The sequence below is a fragment of the Mus caroli genome, unplaced genomic scaffold, assembly GCF_978045245.1.
Source record: "Mus caroli unplaced genomic scaffold, Mus_caroli_1 scaffold_12, whole genome shotgun sequence".
Taxonomy (NCBI): domain Eukaryota; kingdom Metazoa; phylum Chordata; class Mammalia; order Rodentia; family Muridae; genus Mus; species Mus caroli.
The window spans coordinates 100,069,703-100,092,842 of NW_028227267.1; the positions used below are offsets into that span (position 1 = coordinate 100,069,703).

The window sequence follows — 23,140 nt, forward strand, 5'->3', positions numbered from 1 at the left end:
TAATAAGGAGCTAATGCAGGTCTAGTGAGGTAAGTTGCTGTGTGGTATTGCATTTCCTTCTTAGTTTGTACTGTTTATATTTTATGCTTGATCTCTTTTGGGTCAGAGTTCCCATGATGTCCACAAATCAAAATCACATGGTCTCAAACTTCTTCCCTAGGTATAAAGTCATGGAATTCAAAATTATTATTTCTGAAAAGGCAGAATTGCAACCATGTCTGCTAATTATATTCATGAAACAATCACACTGTAAACATATTATCAATGCTTGCTGAATCATATCTGTGACAGGATAGCACAGTGTTGACATGAAGATAATGTTAAACTATGGATTTCTCAAGGAAGAAAACACTGTTTTTTGGTTTTTTTTGTTTTTAATTTTCAAGAATCTGTATCATGTATTCAATGCTGAATTGGAGCTTGCTATATACCTGGCAATGACCTTGATCTAATTTCACTATAGGAATTTTACTAGCTGATTTTGTGTGTCAACTTGACATAAGCTGGAGTTATCATAGAGATAGGAGCCACCCTTGAGGAAATGCCTCCATGAGATCCGGCTGTAAAGCATTTTCTCAATTAGTGATCAAGAGTGAGAGGGCCCCTTGTGGGTGGTGCCATCCCTGGGCTGATAGTCCTGGGTTCTATAAGAAACCCATTGAGCAAGTCAAGGGAAGTAAGCCAGAAGGCAGCATTCCTCCTTGACTTCTGTGTCCATCCTGCCTCCAAGTTCCTACCATGTATGAATTCCTGTCCTAACTTCCTTTGGTGATGAACAGCAACGTGGAAGTATAAGCTGAATAAACCCTTTCCTCCCCAATTTGCTTCATATATCTTAATGTTTTGTGCAGGAATAGAAACTCTGAATAAGACAGGGTTGCCCCATCACTGGCTTTATCCCATGCTCGTTGTAGATCCTAAGGTCTTCTTGCATGCTAGGCAAACATTCTACCAAATGAGCTATGTCCTCAGCCTTAGTGACATTTTTGTATCTGTATACATAGTAAGCTTGACATAGGAAAAAAGAGGAGCCTATATTGGTGAGATTGAAGTGAAATGTCCTATCTTTAAGCCAACGGACTATTATTTTTTAATTACATTTTTAAAACTTATTCACTCTACAGCCTGCCCACTGCCCCTCTCCCAGTCACCCCGTCTCCCATCTTAGAATGCTAGGTAGCTCGCATCTTGCTAATGCCCTCAGAAGTCAGCACTGTGGTAAAGCCTGCTGTTTTGCATTGTGGTCTGTTCTATTTAGATAAGATTTCACACAGTGGACTCCTGTACCAGAATCTCTTTGTAGGTCAAATAGAGTTTATCTTGAATGCTTGGGACCAAATGTTTTGGGATTTGGTATTAAATTTTTTTTCTACTGTTTTGATACACATTATAAGATATTTGGGGATTTATTGAAGCCTACACAAAAATCCACTCATCTTTGTTTAACATAAACCTCCTACATTATGCATAAAGATAATTTCCCAGAATGCACCAGGCTGATGCACATATGAACTCACAGAGACTCTGCACAAATTGAAGCCAGACACAATCCCAAGGCAGAGAAGGGGAAGTGAACCCAGTCCCACTGTAACTGAGAAGATAGTTGCAGTAGACAGCAGCTGGGAAGGGAAATTGGTTTTCTCCAATGTAGGGACAATGGGTGTCTCAGCCACACTCCAGGGCAGGCCTCATGTGCAGGAGTAGCTGACCAGCACAAAACAGGCTTAATGGTCTTTGGTGACCTGTTTTTGTTTGTTTGTTTGTTTGTTTTTTTTTGTTGTTTTTATGGCTAGTGTTGCCGTTCTTGGTTTTTTTTGGGGGGGGGGTAGAAGAGGAAAGGAGGAGTGGGAGTGGAAGGGAGAGGAAGAGGAGAGGGAAAAGAGGAAGTGAGGTAGGGAGGTGAGGAAGAACTGGGAGAACTTGGGGGGAAGGGACAGAGTATAATCAAAATATATTTTAGGAAAAATTTAAAAATGTAAAAAGAGTATGAGGTGTAGATCTATGCAGGTGTCACTTTGGGGATCTCTGTTCTGCCCTAGTCATTGGCTTGTTCATCTTCACATCAAAAACACCCTGTTGCCCATTATGTAAAATGTCCCTTGCTTCTACTCTCTACTCAATAGGCCGTTTTGAGTCCTATACTCCCCTAAGTATGTAACTGTAATTAAGGATAACTGCCAACTAGGTTTTAGGGTAAGATTTTTGTGGTTTGTTTTTGTATTTTGTTTCTGGTTTTGCTTTTGTTTTGTTTTGTTTTTTAGCATAGTTAAGGACCCTATTGGAATCAAAGCTGTATGTCTTGCCAATACTCAAATATGGCTGCCTGATTGGGAAGCTACTCATACTTAGGAGGAGAATCAGGACAGAAAGCTCACCCTAACAGATGTAGGAGAGGGAGCACTGGTTTTTATCAGAGCACCCTGTTACCTTTTCTGTTCTGGTCCAGGTCTCACAGTGGAGGATAAAGTATCCCCAGATTTTCTCATCTCTTGAAGATGTGTGGACACTAAGAATCTCTATTTTAGTCTCTAGGCACAGAGCAAAGAAGCAAGAAGCAGTTTTTTTTTTTTTTTGGAAGGCACAGCATGACTTCAGCACACTGAAGTTTCTCCAAAGCTCTTCGCTGTTAACATTGTGGGAATTCAGCATTTTCCTGCAGATCAAAGTCCACGTGGCTTCTCCCGTGCAGGGAGTACAAGCAAAATAGATTTGCTTCTGTGGATGCCCAAGGAGAACGGGGAAGACTTTTGAGAGAACCTGGAGCACTGGAAAATTGTAATATGGGAGTGGGGGGAATACAATACAGCAGAAATATAGGCTGTTACTATCAATATGTTTGGTCCTACATGGATGATAATTGTGAAACATAGGCAACAGATTCTGATGAAATAGATTAGAATACGGTGTTCTGAGTATGGTTTCAGAGATATAAAACATATAATCAGTTGCTCATCACAGATCCTTAGAGACATTGTACTTCTGTTTTGCACGATTCTTTTACTGCTACACTTATATGCTTGCGTGTATATGCATGTTTATGTATGTGCATGAATGTGCAGATGCATGTGGAAGTCAGAGGCCAGTGTTGGTCAACTGCTTTCCACTTTATTAAGACGGCGTCTTCCACTGAACCAGGAATTCACTGACTCAGCCAGGCTGTGAGTCGCTAGAGATCGCCTTTCTTCACTTTGTAGCCCAGATGATTGGTATGCATCCCCAAACCCAGCATTTTGCTTAGTGCTTAAGATCAGAACTCAGGTCTTCCTGATTGTAGGGCAAGCCACTTTACTAACTGCCGTCTCCCTAGCACCCTGATTATTTTTTAAGTTATGAATCTTTTCTGTGATTTTTACATGCTAATTCTAAAGCTCTCGCAGGACTACAAATAAAAAGGCAAGAAGAAGATCAAATCTAGAAAAAGCATTGTCTACTTTTCAGCTTTTGTTGTTGTATAACTAGTGTTCATTTGTTGCTTTGCTCGTTGGTTTCTGACAATTAAAACATGGCTACTGACTTGACACAATTTAACCCAAGGAATTTTAATGCTAGAGTCCCCTAATAGGGAACAAAAGACTTGTAAATAATGTATCTACTTCCTTGTGTGTAGGTGAGATTTAAATTGACACAAATCTTGATGGAAATGCTCCAAGCACGTGTCAACTAGATCAGCCTGCACTTCCCACTGATATTCTCATGGTGGTCTCTACTGCTTAGAGTCTGTCCTAATTAAGGAGATGGAAGGTTCACAAATATTTTTGTTGGAATCACACTCAGATACTGGGATCTCCTGCCTAATAACTTCTACATTCTTTGGGAACAGAAATAGTCCTCAAATGGATAAAGTACCATTTCACAATAACAATAAGAACAGATGAATATAGGTCATGTCTTCTGAGAACCTTTCAGCATGGGACATCGCTGTTAGATCGCAGAGCAGAAAATGGCAGTGCTGCTGGTAGCTCCTAAGATGATGATCTGCTCAACCCAGAACAGATTCTTAGGTTCGAGTTAATCCCATAAGTAGTCAAGTTGACAACAAAGAACAGGCATCACAATAGGTTTCTGTTTTTTCAGGAAAGCCATCGCGTCCCTTGGGCAAAGGGCATCTAGTTCCCAATTAACCAAAACAGCTTGCATCAGCTCAGAAACTCTGACCCTATCACATAAAATCCTCTTGCTCTCTCCCAATGAGAGACAGCCCTGCAATGTGTCGCCCCAACAGAGCATGCTCTACCCAGGAAGCAGTCAAGGTCAGTGGTTTCACTGTGCCGTGTTTATAACTACTCACCTCTCTAGCAGCTAACATTTCTTGAAAGTGGGTTTATTTTTGTTCCACAATCTAATTATTTCATGCTTAAGCTTTTGAATTGTACGTTAACCTGATTTTCACTGTTAAAAAAAGAAAAATATCTGTCTTCCATTTCTTTATATACGTACATATATATGTACACATATACACATATATACATATACACACACACATATATATGTACATATATGTGTCACACATGTGTATGCATGGATATGAAGGTACCTACAGAGGCCAGGAGAGGGTATCTGATTTTCTGGACTTGCCAGCTACTGGACTTAGGTTCTGGGAACCTGGCTCTGGCCCTCTGGAAGAGCAGCATTAAGACCACTGAGCTGTCTCTCAAGCCCACATCTTCTCTTTTTATGTTATTTGTTTTATCTCCTCTGTCTCAGTTCTCCTTTTGGCGATGACTGTTAACCACACCATAGAAAAGCGATAGAAGCGATCCAAAGGGCATTGAGGTCATTTAAATTTCTGGCAGATAGAAAAAGATCTAGGAATATACTAATGCTTTAGCAACTATTAAATGTTGTTAAAGACTAATAATGTTACTTAAATTTTGGGAAAATCGCCACGCTGAAAGTAAAACTTAAAAAATTAATACCTTTTCCTTTATTATTGTAAATTATACCGAAAGTTTAGGCATTTGCTTGTGTGTTTGTTTGTCTGCTTGTTTTTCTAGAAAAACAATAACCAAGAATTGTGATACCATCAGAGAAAGGCTTAGTAAGTAAAAGTGCAAATAAAAGGCCTCGAGATTATACTAAAGTTTTAGATTTTTTGTTTGTTTTCAGAAAACAAGATTATCAAGAATTGATATGGGGTCAGGGAATGGCTATAGAGGTAAAAATTCTTGTTGTGTAACCCTGGGAGACTGAGTTCAGTCCCTGGAACTCACATAGAACAGCAGGCACTGTGGCATCCACCTGTAATCCCAAGATTCCTAGGGAGTGATAAGAGATGGTGACAGGAGAATCACTTAGAAGCGCAAGGCCTAAGGAGCCGTGGACTGCAGAAACTGCTTCAGCAAGGTGGACAGTGAGAACAGAAACCTGCATGCTGTCCTCTGGCTTAGACACACACACCAGACACAGTGTGCCAACACGCATGCGCGCGCACACACACACACACATACACACACACACACACACACGCACGCACACACCAAAATTACTTATAATACTAAAAAAAAAAGCATCATAAAGAATCTTAGGTTTATCCACTTACAGTCTGGTCAGAGCCAGCTTTGGTACTCACTGCCATTGCTCTCCCCTGCCCAAATATCGATTGCATTTCTTAAAGCAAGTCCCTTCTGTAGCAGGCTTCTTATGTCCTACTAACTCATTGTAAAACCTCTTTATTTTATTTAAGGATAACACAAGTCATTTATTTCTTAATGCCATCTGTTTCACCCAAATAAATCTGATCCACTTTGTCCAAATTTAGATTCTTAGAAGTAAGACAAATAGAACACTTCGAGGGTCCACTTTCTATCTCGTGGTGTCAGCACTGTGTGGCTGTGAACAAGCAGCTCGTCCAACTTTATTTCTTCTCTTTCCCCATATGAGAATTTGCTGTCTCTCCCCATAGTTTTTGAGGCTTTTACATTTTACAAATAAGACTATTCCTGTAAAATCTGTACTCTCTCTCTCCATATTGAGAATTTGCTATCTCTCCATATTTTTTTTGAAGATTTTACAAATAGATCTATTTTTGTAAAATCTGTCACAAATTCTTGGAAGATTATTTTAGACTTCAATCTGGTATATATGCTATACTAAATTCCCTACCGGTGGCCAATTCATACTCAAACATAATAAATACGTATCAAACTTTTGTGATATGTTATATACTGGGCTAACTAAATGACTTCATGTATGTACCTCATTCAATTTTTTAAATCACTGAAATAGATGTGAACGAGTTCCATTTTCAGATGCAGGAGTTCAGCCTTAGGATTTTTATATTGAAAGAGAATGTAGTTGTTATGTGGTCCTTCTTCTCCATAATAACTAGGCATTGTTTAACATTTCCATAGCATTTTTTAAAGGAGTGTATTAACATAGGAAACGAGATTGCCCTACAGCCTTGAAGACATGTTTGCTTTATAGGTAAGTTGATTATTTAGTCTGTAAGAACAGTGCTGAACCAGATTGTAGGCCATACATTAACAATGTTATTCATGAATATTTTTGGTGAAAACAATCAAGGGGTTTTACATAGAGACCGTAAGCCAATTTTAAGAAATGCTCCTATGGTCTTATCGTTAAAAATCCAGGAGAGATGGCTCAGCAGTTAAGAACACTGACTACTCTTCCAGAGGTCCTGAGTTCAATTCCCAGCAACTACACATGGTGGCTCACAACCATCTGTAATGGGATCTAATCCACTCTTCTGGTGTGTCTGAAGACAGCTACTCACAAACATTAGATAGATAGATAGATAGATAGATAGATAGATAGATAGATAGATAGATAGATAGATAGATAGATAGATAGATCTTTAAAAAAAATCCAGTGTATGGAGCTGGAGAGGTGGATCAGTGGTAAGAACATTTGCTGCTCTTGGAAATGCAATAAAGAATTCAAGACACAAATGAAAACAAAACAGTTTTTAATGCACAGTTCATACCAGCATAGAAAATAATAGCCAACATACAATGTTTTTAAAACTGTCCAAACCTGAGAAATTCCTGTCCTCTGTCTCCTGTAGGCTGAGACTTGCAACTGCCAAACACCCCCTTGCTTTGGCTTAGGACACAAAGTTTCATCCAGTGAACAATTTGGGGTTTAAGACAATTTGATCCTAGGATCAGTGACACAACAAACTACCTATATAGCTGTCAAAATCCTGACTCAAGCAGGTTCCAGCAGCTAGCTGGGAGAGGGAGTGGCCCAGTGCCCCTGCTTGCCTGTAACGCCAGCAAATCCTAAGATCATCTGTACTGAAAATGGACCATAACAGTCTGTTTCTTACACTGCTGTGACAGTGGGTTTCCAGCACCTACATGAAAGCTTACAACTACCCTTAAACTCCAGTCCAGGGTATCTGATAGCATCTTCTGGTCTTCATAGTCACCAGACATACATGTGGTACACACACATACATGTAGGTGAGACACTCATGCACATAAAAATGACTAAGTCATTTTTAGTACATAGTGTATTCAGTACATAGTGCATTGATAAAAATTTAATTATTTTCAGTTCAGAATATATAAAACATAGTAAGTTTGCACAGTGATTTTTCTCTTGGTAAATCCCTTGTTTCTCAAGGAAAGATAAACTGGCCTCAATCAAATCAGTAAAGATTAAGTTAGGTATAACTTTATTGAGTTGCTCAAGAGAAAATAATACAATGATGAATTTCCCAATCAGAGGTATTCACACCATTTGACTATCACTGACCTTATCAGCCAGAAAAATAATCTGTTTTTATAGAAGTAAAAAAAAAAAATCTGCATTTGTGCAAGTGAGAGGCCATCATTTCAGTGGGTATACTTTTTTGTAGTTGTTGTCGTCGTTGTTTTATTTTTTTCAAGACAGGGTTTCTCTGTGTAGCCCTGGCTGTCCTGGAACTCACTCTGTAGACCAGGCTGGCCTCAAACTCAGAAATCCGCCTGCCTCTGCCTCCCAGGTGCTGGGATTAAAGGCGTGTGCCACCACCGCCCAGCTCCAGTGGGTATACTTTATAGCAATGGCAATAAAATATGGTGCATGCAATTATTGTTATCTGTTTATTTCAAATTTCATGTGTTAGATATAATGGATGCTTACAACAAAACTGATGGACTTAAATAAGAAAAGATGCAGATATATACATGACCACAAAAGTTTGCATATAAATTGAGGGGATCTGTAGGTCTTAGAACCCCACTTCAAGCATCTGTCCTGAATAACCTAGGTTGTGCTTATCGCACACAATTGCAATAAATTTTCGCTTCCAGACTCTAGCTTGCTGATTTTTAATCAATACTTTTGAGCATAAAACGTAAAAGATAGAATTTCAGTGACCTCATGAAGTCAATTGTATTACAAGAGGGTATCCTTATCCTGAAGAAATAGATGGAAAAGCTGATATTAAGTAGCAACTAAGGAATAATTTATATTAGGATAGAACTAGACATAACTATATATTCAGCAGTGGAATATATGATATATTAAATAGATTTGATAAGATATTACAAATTCATTTTCATGACAAAAGCACGTTAATCACTAACATCATATTATGGCATACAGATGTCAAGGAAGCAAGATTCTGAATGACATAAGTCTTTTGAAATGTGTATATTACATGAAAAGTGCCTACAAAGATATCATTGATGGACTGATGGATTCCAGAAGAAAACATAAAGATGGGGAATCTCTTGGGAACCCCAGTATTGGATGCCATTATGTGGTTATACAAAATGTAGCTTGCTTATCAATGACATAATAGCTAAAATCTCCATACAAGCAAACGCAGTCTCAAGGCTTCCATCCTCTGTCCAAATCTTGTCAACTTCTTTTTTTCTAGAACTCTTTCTAGAGCCCTGTACAAACCAGGCGAGAGTTTGGTACAGTTAGTCTGATGTGGCTTAGTCTAAGGAGTAAGTGATAACCAGAGTAGCTCGTTGGAGTAATCTGAGCCACGCATAACCAGATGAACCGATCTGGAGCTTGCCCCTCCCCCACCTTCTGGGGTGTTTCATATGTTATTCCTGCTTATATCTGAAGGGCACATTAAAAACATATATAAAGGCACATATAGTTTAGTAACTTCTTATTGATATTTTTTTACTTAGTCTTTCAAACATAGGCTTCATCTATAACTGTATAATTACCTATGCAAATAAATACATCACATTTTATGCAAGTTTTGATATTCTGTGTATATTATTCTACCCCTTCCCCTTTTTCTTGACGATTATTTTGTATGTAACATAAGAAGTATAATTATTCAAAGGAATGTGAGAAGACCAATTGTCAGCTAATACAAACTTCTCAAGCTGTTTTTTTCCTGTGCAGCAGTTTTAAAATTTCTAATAACCATGACTTACTTGTACTTTACAATAGAATACTATCTTCTAGTGAGTATGAAATATTTATAAGAATATTTTCTCCTAATTTCCTACATTATATTATTCTAGATAGCATTTGATGCTTAATATAATTTTCCTATTATGACTACTGAATATCTACTGTTTATATTATGTGTACTGTATATATAGTATGCGGTACCATGCTACATACTGTAGGAGATGCAAACATGAGCATGAGTTATCTAAGACAATGAGTAAAGCATGATTCTGTGGAGAGAGCATGATATTGTACATAGATGTTCACACACAACAAAGGAACTTGTACAATCCTTAAAGGGCAAGAAGGTAGTGTTAGTAGCAATGGCATCATCTTAGCTCTTGGCTAAGACAAAGAATAATTGTATACTCAGGGAACAAATTATGTCTGGCTTAATTGCCTTTGTCAGTTTGAAGGAGCAGACACTGCAGTGTCTGGGCAGATGCTGGGACTCCTCTGGGAATGCTGATCTGTGTGTGTCTACTTATGGGGGTAGGGATGCCCACTAACTCCAGCTGATGCGAGCTTCATTATGAACTGAGCATGGCAGACCCTCTCATGCTCTACTCAGTTATGTATGATCTCGGCTGGAAAGAACTTCAGCAGCTACTGTGACATCCTAGTGGATGGCAAAAATCCACATCTTCATGTCAAGCTAATTTGGGAAACATTACATCATTTAGTTTCCCAGTGTGAAGGGCATTAATAATTCAGTGATTCATGAACATCTCCATTTGTTTCTCTCACAACGTTGTTTTGCACTGCATACAGAAGGTGCAGGGAGGAGGACTCAGAAGGCCCGAGGTTTAGATTAGGCTTATAGTCTTCAGGTATGTCTTTCATACTCATTCTGTACATTCTTTTCCTAGAACCTCCGTGGCTTCAGCAGTAGAGAACACTGGGTGAAAGAATTGTTATTAGCAACTATGAGTCTCAGTGTTACACGCTATGCTCACTCTGTCTGGGTTGTTGAATATTCTTTATTTTTTAAAGCTTTGTTTCTACTCTTTTGTGTTAGAGTGTAACTTAATATACATTTTTTTTCTGGGTTGCAACATTTTTTTAATGCAAATTCTCCAAAAGAAGATTGAAGAGATTAAGCCTCTTGGGAGTTACCCATCTGTGAAAAAATATTTCCATTGGATTAGATCTCTGACAGTTGCAAAATGACTTTCACTGCCAGCCATTTACTTTGTCCCTTTGGACAAAATAAATTGTTTCCTAATTGGAGTTACATCATGGCATGTTCTGAAAAATATGGTACCCATAGTTTCCTCTTGGCTTAAAGATACGGCGAGGCAGTTGATTGCTTTTACAGAGAGCATTCTCTATCAATCATACTTTGAGACAATCTTTTAAAAGGAATACTTTCCTACTGTTTTTGCAATTAATGTGTACTATATAATTTTATTTATTTATTTATTTACATCCCAAATTCTGTCCCTACTCCTGGTCCTCCCTCCTAGAGTTCCTCCCCCACCCGCACTTCCCTTAGCCTTTGAGACGTAGTCCCCCACCCTGGGGCATCAGGTCTCTTAAACAATTAGATGAATCCTCTCTCACTGAGGCAGACATGGCAGCTTTCTGCTACATCTGTGCTGGTGGGCCTCAGACCAGCCTGGAAAAGAACTAACCAAATATTATATGTTCCTTTGAGTTGCATCATTGTAAAGTAATTAAATCAGAATGTCTTTAACATGATCTCCTTTATCATGGTGTGTCCTTGTTACAGAGACACAGGGTCTGTGGGATAGGAAAAATGATAGTGACCTCTCAATAGGAAAATAGTAGAGTTGGTTACAGAGTATTCACTCAAAGTATTTCCTGGAGCAGATAAGAAGCAGGTTCAAGATCCACTATGTTCATAGCAGCCTTATTTATAATAGCCAGAAGCTGGAAAGAACCCAGATGTCCCTCAACAGAGGAATGGGTACAGAAAATGTGGTACATTTACACAATGGAGTACTACTCAGCTATTCAAAACAATGAATTTGCTCTTACCCTCTTGGTTCTCTGGACTCTTTCTTGCCTCTTGCCCCTTGCTCCCCGTCTCTCTCCATGTGGTCATGGCCAGCTTCTATGTCTCTACTCTCTCCTTCTCTCTGCCTTTCTCTGCCTCTGCTACCCTCTTAACTTCCCTCTTCATGCCCTAAATAAACTCTATTCTATACTAAAAAAAAAAAAAAAAGAATTCATTAAATTCTTAGACAAATGGATGGATCTAGAGGATATCATCCTGAGAGAGGTAACCCAATCACAAAAGAACATACATGATATGCACTCACTGATAAGTGGATATTACCCCAGAAACTTAGAATACCCAAGATACACTTCACAAATCACATGAAGCTCAAGAAGAAGGAAGATCAAAGTGTAGATACTTCAGTCCTTCTTTGAAGGGAAAACAAAACACCCATGGAAGGAGTTACAGAGACAAAGTGTGGAGCAGAGAGAGGGTATGACCATCCAGAGACTGTCCCACCTGGGGATCCATCCCATATACAGTCACCAAACCCAGACACTGTTGTGGATGCCAACAAGTACTTGCTGACAGAAGCCTGTTATAGCTGTCTCCTGAGAGACTCTTCCAGTGCCTGACAAATACAGAGGTGGATGCTTGCAGCCAAACCATTGGACTGAGCACAGGGTCCCCAATGGAGGAGCTAGAGAAAGGACCCAAGGAGCTGAAGGGGTTTGCAGTCCCATAAGAGGAACAACAATATGAACTAACCAGTATTCCCAGAGCTCTGAGGGACTAAACCACCAACCAAAGAGTGCACATGGTGGGACTCATGGCTCCAGCCGCATATGTAGCAGAGGATGGCCTAGTTGACCATCAATGGGAGGAGAGGCCCTTGGTCCTGTGAAGGTTTTATGCCCCAGTGTAGGGGAATGCCTGGGCCAGGAAGTGGGAGTGGGTGGGTTGGGGAGCAGGGGGAGTGGGGAGGTGATAGGGGGGTTTTGGAGGGGAAACCAGGAAAGGGGATAACATTTGAAATGTAGCATATATATATATATATATATATATATATATATATATTCAGGTTCATATGCAGCCATTTAGAAAACCACTCGTTGCAAAGGAAACAAAAAACACTTTGTAAAACCGTATTCATAGCCTGATTGTATGTTCATATGTTACTGTAAGCACAGAATGAAAAGACTATGACAGCTACATCTGGAGCTGCCCTCAGGAGAGGTGGGAATCCTATTTTTTTAATTGGTTATTTCATTTATTTGCATTTCAAATGTTAACCACTTTCCTGGTTTCCCCTCTGGAAACCCCCTATCCCATTCCCCCTTTCCCTGCTTCTATGAGGGTGCTCCCTTGCCCAACCACTCACTCACTCCTGCCTCCCCCTCCTCCCTCCAGAATTCCCCTACACTGGGGCATCAACCCTTCATGCTGGTGCCAGATTAGGCCATCTTCTGCTACATATGCAGTTGGAGCCCTGGGTCCCTCCAAGTGTATTCTTTGGTTGGTGGTTTAGTCCCTGGGAGGGAGGGGGAGAGAGGGGGTGTCTTGTTGGTTGATATTGTTGTTCTTCCTATGGAGTTGCAAACCCCATTCAGCTCCTTCAGTCCTTTCTTTAACTTCTCCATTGGGGTACCCCCCCCCCAAGCTGATGGTTGGCTGCGAGCATCCACATCTGTATTTGTGAGGCTCTGGTAGAGCCTCTCAGGAGACATCTATATCGGGCTCCAGTCAGTAAGCAGTTCTTGGCATCAGCAATAGTCTCCTTTTGATGACTGTATATGGGATGGACCCCCAGGGGGTGCAGTCTCTGGATGGCCTTTCAGGAGGGGGATTCTTAAGGCAATCGACACTCAAAATGGTGGGAGAATGTAGTTTGGACTGTTTTGCCTTTTTCACATTTCTCTGCTAGACATGCATACTTTCATATTTGAAAAACAAATTGTGACCTTGAAAAGAATATTTGTGAGGGCTGGGCTGAAAGCATGGAGGGAGACAGTTTAGGAGACTTTAAGTGTTTGAGAAAGACCTTGACAGACAAACCCACCTCGGAGATGGAGGAATGGAAGAGATGGATGGGAGACTGGGAGCAGAACGGAGAAAGAGGCTAGCTCTGTCACACAGCTGTTGACCGGTCTGAGCTTGGAGCCTGGGATTCTAGTCCGGCACTCTTCTGAAGGTTGGTCCCGAGAGGCAAGAGAGAGATCATTATCCCGTAGGGGCTCCACACTGAAACTCTCCTGGGATAGCGTTCACGTGTGAGCACTTAGAGCATCTCTGCCCAAGCTGAGGTCTGAATCTGTTCAGGTAGCAGTTTCTGTTCTGGTTCCCTACTTAATGTGTTCCCACATGAGATCTGGCAAAAGCAATGTCATGTCTGCTAACAGCCCCTTGGGCTTTTCTCTGTAGCTTAGTGGCCTAAGGGTGATGGCTCCATTACATCAGCCTCTTCCGCAGGGACTGGCAAGCAGCTCTCTGGCTCATTCCACATAAGCCAGAACGCCTTCCTTCACTTTGCTTGAAGCGTAACCGTTGCCTGCAGTCTGCAAAGGCCCTTCTGAAAAATCTTTGGTTTCTGTTTTCACTAAGACTTAATATAAACTTGAGTCTGAACACACACGGAGTCGGCTCTAAACCCAATGTCGTCATTGCCCAAAAACAGCCACCGGGAACGTCATTGCCGCATCTTTGGACTTCTTCCAAGCCCCTGGCTTTACCCTCTAATTTGTATAACCAACTGCTCAACACAGGATAAGCAATGTCACCCAGTAGACAGTCATCTCATGAGGGACCGCTAGTTTTATTTGTTTACTAAGAAACAGATGTTTAAACATCTGCTTAAGTACTGTGATTTTCCCCCCAGTAGATTGAACCCTTCCTTCCAGCAATATAACCAGCAAAACCAATATTTACCAAAGTATAATCAAATTGTATTTGGAAAAGAGGAATTCTGTAAAATACCTTTTTATAATGTCTCCAAGACAGAAAATAAAATGTCAACAAAGGCTTGCACATATTTATTAGGAAATAGCTTTGGCTATTTGAATTTTTAGAGCTCACTAGCATACTGTGACCTTGAATCCTTTTTCATTGTGTGGATCTGAGATATAAAAAGCTAAAAATAAAGGGTTTTTTTGTGAAAATAAACTGAAAAAGTATAAATATTCTTGAGAGCTGAACTGGTGTGGCAGAGAAGACACAATCAAAATTTACCCCCTCCCTTTTCTTATCCAGTTAAAAAACAGACAACGTCCCTGCATGGCACATCAACACATCCGAGGAGCAGCCTATGGCTGAATGTGTGCACAAAGGCTGAAGTTCTGCTGCTTGCTTCTATAATACAATATAAAAGCAAATTGGCTTATACAATTAAGTTAATCTGATTACACCCCGAGCTGTCTTATTTTGGGTTTGAGTGATTTCTGTCTAGTGTCACTTGGAAGAAAATATAATTCTGTCTTTTAGCAGAAAATAATTGGTAAATTCTGTGGCCAAATAGCTTCTCCGGGGAAGGAATTGCAACTCGAGACTTGTGTCATTTGGTACATAATTGAAATGGCAGTTTTGTTTTGTTTTTTAAAGCAGGAATTGGTGGAAATTTAGTTAGTTGTTTCTCTTCTGATCTGAATAACCAGTTTTAATTAAACTGTTTAGTTGCTTATGCATCTTGTAGAGCAATTTAGAAATGAAGAAACTACACCGAGTTCAGTCTGTTACCTTTTCTGGTCCTGGTTTGTTTAAGTTACTTCATCACATGCATCATCAAGTATACACACAGACACAAGACCAGAATAGAATGACAGAGACATTTAAATCAATTCTAAAGAAAAGCTACCATGCACATTTTGTTGCTTAACTGGTTATTTGAGGGGTGATGTCCATATGTCTTTAATGCTTCTTTTGTGCCGATATCCAGTGACCATGTCTCTTAGTGTTCTAGAATGATCAGCATCACTTCCAGTGGATTTCAATCTTACAGATCTGAGATTAGATAGATGAACAGTCTAGACAGACTGTTCCTACCCTGAAGCTTAAGCTTGAAGCTCTTTTCAGAAACCATACACAGAAGGATGGACCATCTAGAGACTGCCATACCCAGGGATCCATCCCATAATCAGCCTCCAAACGCTGACACCATTGCATACACTAACAAGATTTTGCTGAAAGGACCCTGATATAGCTGTATCTTGTGAGGCTATTCTTGGGCCTAGCAAACACAGAAGTGAAGGCTCACAGTCAGCTATTAGATGGAACACAGGGCCCTCAACCGAGGAGCTAGAGAAAGTACCCAAGGAGCTAAAGGGATCTGCAACCCTATAGTTGGAACAACAATATCAAATGACCAGTACCCCCAGAGCTTGTGACTCTAGCTGCATATGTATCAGAAGATGACCTAGTTGGCCATCATTGGAAAGATGGTCTTGCAAACTTTATATGCCTAAGTACAGGGGAACGCCAGGGCCAAGAAGTGGGAATATGGGGGGGAGGATTGGGGGGAGGGTATGGGGGACTTTTGGTATAGCATTGGAAATGTAAATGAAGAAAATACCTAATTTTTAAAAAGGGAAAAAATAAAAATAAATAAATAAACTTTAAAAAGTGGGCAAAGCTCACATGATGGTTAAAAAAAAAAGAAACTACACATAGAAGAATAAATTCAATCAACATGAATATTTAGTACTCCCAAGGGAAGCCTAGAAGAGTAACAGTTATACATGTGTGAATGTTTGACATGTGTAGATTTGCATACGACAGCCTTGCCCTGGGGAGAATCAACAGTGTAGAGAGCTTCATCCTTAACTCCATGTATGCACTCTTTGTCTTCACTCTTAGGTTTTGCAAAGTCACCCTCACCCCTGAATCTAATGAGTTATGATACTGCAAAGCCTGAAATGTTCAGGCAATGTGGATGCCTGCCTGTCTGTCTGCCTCTTAAGTAGATTCTGTGGACCAGAACCCAGGATTGATTTTTCTGATTTTTGATTTTACCTTCTTTAGACTCTCTTGTAACAGGTACACCAGGTCCAAAGGACAGCTGTCCATTAGTAAGTGGAAATACGCCAAGCTTTTCTTCATCATTTAGTGATGAGATGAGGAATAGCAAGCTACAGAAGGGAAGGAAGCATTTTCTTACTTAAATTTCACTGGAGAATATGGTTTTCCCTGAAACACCACATACTTCCTACCACGCTCCAGGAAAATTCCTGAGATCCTTTACTGTATATTTGATTTGGATGGAGGAAAAAAAAACATCTTATTGGTGGTCTAAGCCGTTCAGATCACATCTATGATAAAAAATAATTAGTGAATCTTTTAAACATTGTTTTGTCTCTAAAACCACTGTCTGCCTCAGTCAAGCTTCGAGCACTTAGATGATATCTTGGTTTTAAAAGACTTTGAGTTGGACCCCTGAGCAAATTTGGTTGATCTAGATAATTTTTTTTTCTTTTTAGAAAAACAAGATGTCTCCTTTTGCTTCAGTCCCCATTAACCATTTATGAAATCTAAAGGAATTTATTTTCAGCTTGTCCAAGACACCTGTAGACATTTTTTCCCGACTGTTTGTAACCAGCAGCACAGCTTCTGGCTTTCCATGTAGTTTCCACTTTACATGAAGAAGGAGAAATGATGAGGTTTTGATCTGTCTGGACAGAGTTGTTCTTTCACTCCATTTCCTAAACCCTTCTGCTAGAGCAAGCTGGTAATTCTGGGAAGATGGCCTACAGACATACCCACCCATTTGTGCTTCAAACACAAGTCTTGTTTTTCTTCATGTGCAGCTGGTAGGGGTTGGGGTAATCACCGAAAGTGCGCATGCCAGGTAGGTCTCGAATCCAGTAATAAGGGAGAGTCAAGATTCAACCCATATCGGCAGGGACACCCACAGAGAGGGACTTGCTGCAACAGTTGCTTCCTGCTTCCTGTGGTCCCAAATTCCTCTGCTTGATCTATATTCTGAAGGCTTTTAAAAACACTCTTTGTTTGCCTTTGGTAGACATTGCTTGTATGTTCTTTGCTCATGCGGGTCTAAGATTGCACATGTACATAGTTCTTGAATGTTTCCGAGAAGGGGGTCAGGCAGCTGCTATTCATCTCGTTTTGCTAGGTCTTCACAGCCTCTGGAAAATGTAACCAACATTGATGAGACGCTCCCACAGAAGCACTGCTGAGGCAGCATCCAGGAGTGGGTCGGAAGAGAGACTGTGGTAAGAGTGAGGTGTTTGCTTCTCTTTCCTTGCTGCTTCCTTTCTCCCTCTGGCTGTTCTGGCTTTAGGCTTAGTGGGGACACTGTGAATATTGACAGTGACTTCTTACTAACATTTTGTTTTTTGAATAGAATTATAGCTTTGTGTCTAATTTCTCATAGTAGGGGTTTACCATGTCAATATTCAGACTATCAATTTAAACAGATATTGACTGAGTGGAAGGCATTTATGTAATATCTCTCTCTTTTTCTTTTATTGGATATTTTCTTTATTTACATTTCAATTGTTTTTCCCTTTTCAGGTCTCCCCTTCAGAAACCCCCTGTCCCCTCCCCCTCCCCCTGACTTTATGAGGGCACTCCCCCACCAACCTACCCACTCACCCACTCCAATCTTCCTACTATGGCATTCCCCTACACTGGGGCGTCAAATACCCTCAGGCCCAAGGACCACTCCTCCTACTGATGTCCAACAAGGCCATCCTCTGCCACAGGTGCAGTCAGAGCCATGGGTCCCTCCATATGTACTCTTTGGTTGGTAGTCCAATCCCCAGGAAATCTGTGGGGCAGTGGGTATGGCTGGTTGACACTGCTGCTCCCCCCATGGGGCTAGAAACCCCCTCAGTTCCTTCAGTCTGTTCTCCAACTCCTCCATTGGGGATCCCTTGCTCAGTCCAGTGACTGGCTTTGAGCATCTGCCTCAGTATTTGTCAGGCTCTGGCAGAGCCTCTAGAAGACAGCTATATCAGGCTCCTGTCAGGAAGCACTTCCTGGCATCCACAATAGAGTCCGGACTTGGGAACTGTATATTTAATGGCTAATATCCACTTATCAGTGAGTACATACCGTGTGTGTTCTTTTGTGACTGAGTTACCTCACTCAGGATGATATTTTTTAGTTCCTTCCATTTGTCTATGAATTTCATGAAGTCATCTTTTTAATAGCTGAGTAGTACTCCATTGTGTAAATGTACCACATTTTCTGTATCCATTTCTCTGTTAAGGGACATCTGGGTTCTTTCCAGCTTCTGGCTATTATAAATAAGGCTGCTATGAACATAGTAGAGCATGTGTCCTTATTACATGTTGGAGCATATTCTGGGTATATGCCCAGGAGTGGAATAGCTGGGTCCTCAGGTAGTACTATGTCTAAATTCTGAGGAACTGCCAGACTGATTTCCAGAGTGGTTGTACCAGTTTACAATCCCACCAGCAATGGAAGAGTGTTCCTCTTTCTCCACATCCTTGCCAGCATCTGCTGTTGCCTGAGTTTTTGATCTTAGCCATTCTGACTGGTATGAGGTAGAATCTCAGGGTTGTTTTGATTTCATCATTTCCCTGATGACTAAGAAGGTTGAACTTTTCTTCAGGTGCTTCTCAGCCAACCGGTATTCTGGTGGGAATACCAAGAGGTTGAGAATTCTTTGTTTAGCTCTGTACCCTATTTTTTGATAGGGTTATTTGGTTCTATGGAGTCTAACTTCTTGAGTTCTTTGTCTATATTGGATATCAGCCCTCTATGAGATGTAGGGTTGGTAAAGCTCTTCTCTCAACCTGTTGGTTGCCATTTTGTCCTATTGACAGTGTCTTTTGCCTTACAGAAGGTTTGCAATTTTATGAGGTCCCATTTGCCGATTCTTGATCTTAGAGCATAAGCCATTGGTGTTCTGTTCAGGAACTTTTCCCCTGTGGCCATGTATTCGAGGTTTCCCCCCCCCCCACTTTCTCTATTAGGTTCAGTGTATCTGGCTTTACATGAAGGTCCTTGATCCACTTGGACATGAGCTTTGTACAGGGAGATAAGAATGGATCTATTTGCATTCTTCTATATCTTGACCAGCAGTTGAACCAGCACCATTAGTTGAAAACATTGTCTTTTTTTCCCATTGGTTTAGTTCCTTTGTCAAAAGTCAAGTGACCATAGGTGTGTGGGTTCATTTCTGGGTCTTTAATTCTATCCCATTCATCTACCTGCCTGTCACTGTACCAATAGCATGCAATTTTTATCACTATTGCTCTGTAGTACAGCTTGAGGTAAGAGATGGTGATTCCCCCAGATGTTATTTTATTGTTGAGAATAGTTTTCACTATCCTGGGTTTTTGTTATTCCAAATGAATTTGAGAATTTCTCTGTCTAAGTCTATGAAGAATTGAGTTGAAATTTTGATGGGGATTGCATTGAATTTGTAGATTGCTTTTGGCAAGATGGCCATTTTTACTACATTAATCCTGCCAATCTATGAACATGTGAGAGCATTCCATCTTCTGAGATCTTCAATTTCTTTCTTCAGAGTCTTAAGTTCTTGTTGTATAGATCTTTCACTTCTTTGTTTAGAGTCACACCAAGATATTTTATATTGTTTGTGACTATTGTGAAGGGTGTCGTTTCCCTAATTTCTTTCTCAACCTGTTTATCCTTTGAGTATAGGAAGGCTACTGATTTGTTTGAGTTATCTTTATATCTGGCCACTTTGCTGAAGTTGTTCATCAGCTGTAGGAGTTCTCGGGTGGATTATGTAATTTCTTAGTTTAATTATTATTTTTTCTCTCCTCCTGGGGAGGAACCCCAAGTTCTGGGAAGTTAGGTGCTTCCCGGTGGTTGCACAACATGTAAAGGAAGAAACCGAGAGAATAAGTTTCCTTCTTCCCTGTGATGCAGGGTAGTGAATGTGCCTCTTTACTCCAATATACAGACCATGGTGGCTGTTTAAAAGCAGTTCTGGAGACATTTAGTATACATAGCATGTTTTAAGGGCCTCAAATTCATTCAGATGCCTTCATATGTTTTGAATGTTTCTTATGTCATGACAAAAGAGTATGTGAGTGAGTGTGTGGGTGTGTGAAGATTTCCATATTTTTCTGCCATCTTAGCATTCCCTGAGTCATAAGAATATGGCTTAGCTTTACACTTAAGACTTTTAAAGCTCTGTAAGTAGACATCCATAGAAGACTCAAGGGGTTCACATAACACATTGATTTCATGTGGGCTATAAGGCTAGATATAACTAGGAAAAATTCACAACAGGAATTGTAAACTCCTAACAAGAACTCTAACAAAAACCAAACCAAACCAAATGTATTCAGTCTTGAAACTAAAATTTCTTTAGTTTTTACTTATTTGTGTTCACTTTAAACTTGTATAAAATTCCCACTTGGAGTGCCTAATTAATCACAATCTCTGAATAAATTATTATGCTTTATACACTACCCCTCCTGAAGAGATTCACTCATTATGCACAACTTTCTGCATCTCTGCTAGGTGATGAAGATACATTGAATGTATCTCAAATACTGTGGTGACTCTGGGAGGCTTAAGTGCTGTTTAGGGCATGGGCCTAGAAGGGCTAACAGAAACCATGGTCTCAATGGAATGAATACTTCTCCACCTGCCCATCCTCCTGCATGTTACAAGTCTATTTGTTGTCTTATAAACTGGCTGCTCAGATGCCTGTACTATCATGGGCTAGCAGCAGGATCCTTCTCCACTTCCTTCTCTGCATGGCGCCCCCAGCCTCCTTGGTCTTGTCACATACCTCCATCTCAACATGATGAGCCCACAGCCTACCTAGGATTTTGTGAGGTCGGCTGATGGACAGGTCTTTCAAAGATATTATGGTCCCAATATAGATGTATGAATACATTATCTTGCTTAGTGAAAAAGACTTTGCAGATGTGATTCAGATAATGAATTGGGGCCCAATGGTATCACGAGGATCTTTGTAAGAGGCAGGCATGAGGAACAGTCAGAAAAAGATTGGTGACAATACCAATGGAGTTCAAATAGAGGGTCCCGGAAAATGGAGAGAAACTAAGAGTGGTAGTTTGAATGGGAATGACCTCCGTAGGCTTAGATATTTGAATGCTTACACTCCAGTAAGTGGAACTGTTTGGGAAGGATTAGGAGGTGTGGCTTTGTTGGGAGAGTATGTCACTGGGGGTGGGCTCTGAGGGTTCAAACGTCCATACCATTCCTAGTCTCTTGTTCTCTACCCCATTCTTGTGGATCAGATGTGAGCTCTCATGCCTTAGTGACCCACTACAGGCATGGCTGCTGCCATGCTTCCCACCATGGTGGGAATCTAACCCTCAACAATTGTAAGCAAGCCCCAAATTAAATGCTTTCTTTTACAAGCTGCCTTTATGTGGTGTCTCTTCACAGCAATAGAAGAATGACTAAGGCACTGAGGAAGGTGGGAAGCTTCAACAATCTAAAACAGGGAAGAAGACATTCTTCTCTGAACCCTCCAGGACAAAGGAGAGCTATAGGCACACTGGTTTGCTTATTTCTAACTACCTGAACTGTAAAGTAACAGTAGCTATATATTTATCTCCATCTCCATCTCTATCTCTCTATAGTCACATCTACATCTCTCTCCCTCTATATATCTATATTACCTAGAACATAGACTTTGAATCCAAGGTCATAGACTTTGAATCCAAGGTCATAGACTTTGAATCATAGGTCAGCCCTAGACATTAAGTCACTGTATAAATAACTACTGTCTAAGTACTACACTCTATTATAGTCATACAACTTTATTGTCTCACAGATCTGATGGCTAGCACTTGAGATTCAGATGTCCCTAGATTTATTTTCTTTTGAGGCTTCCTTCCTTTGCTTGGAGATGGCATTTTTCCCTTGAGTGGTTTTGTGGTCTTCAGTTTGTGCCTTCATTCTAGTCTTGTCTTACTAGAATACTAGTCGTAATGGATCAGAGGCCATTCTATTGAACTTTAAGCCAGCTGACTCTCTAAAGACTTTTAGTAAGACACATTTTGAGACCCGTAGAGTTAAGATTTCAGTATGTGAATCTCTACTGGGGGGATGTTCAGCCTACAACACAAACCAAGCTTCTGTGTTAAGAAAATTCAAAGAGTAAGATATCCCAGATAATTGTTAGTAACAGAATTTACTTAAAAATTAAGCGGTCAGGTGTTGGTGATATGCCTGATTGGGTAAGAACCCTTGCCACCAAATTCTATGATCTGGGTTTAATCCTTTGGACCCCACTTGGTAAAGGAGAGAACCAACTTCTGCTAGTTGTTTTCTGAGCCCCATGTATATGCACACACACACACACACACACACACACACACACACACATACACACACACACACACACACAAATAAAACTTGTTTTAAAAAAAGCAAGTGATAACCAAAAAGGTTCATAGGTTCCTCACATCAGATTGCTAACTTGAGAGAAGCATTATGGTTTAAAGGACATGAAATGGTAAATACAACAAAAGTTCCATTTCTTTCCCCTCATGAGCTGGGTGAAGAGATCCTTTGGTGGGATTTCACCATGCTATTCCCAGGCCCCATGAAGCCAGCAGCTAAGGACTGAGCCATCTGATGAATCTGACCATTAGGAGTAACCAAATGATTGCAGTGAATTTCAGTGTGCTTTCAGGAGCTGTCTCATCCAGGTTTATAGATGTGTCTTAGCCAAAACAAACAAACAAACAAACAAACAAACAAAATGTTTATTGCTCCCTAAGAGAATGTATTCCAATAGAAAGAACATGATATATGTTTAACATGTTAGGTAAGCAAAATAAGCTAAATTCCTCAGGGTCTTAATTATTC

The 23,140-nt window shown here is 40.3% G+C and overlaps 1 long non-coding RNA gene across 1 annotated transcript in view; it reads left to right on the plus strand.

Moving 5' to 3' along the window:
* Positions 1-4,200: 4,200 nt before the first annotated feature.
* Positions 4,201-23,140, plus strand: part of LOC115029255 (uncharacterized) — a 29,331-nt gene continuing 10,391 nt past the window's right edge. Inside the window, exons 1-2 of the long non-coding RNA XR_003834835.2 lie at positions 4,201-4,250; positions 17,454-17,553. This is a non-coding gene — a long non-coding RNA (uncharacterized LOC115029255). The remainder of the gene's footprint in view (positions 4,251-17,453; positions 17,554-23,140) is intronic.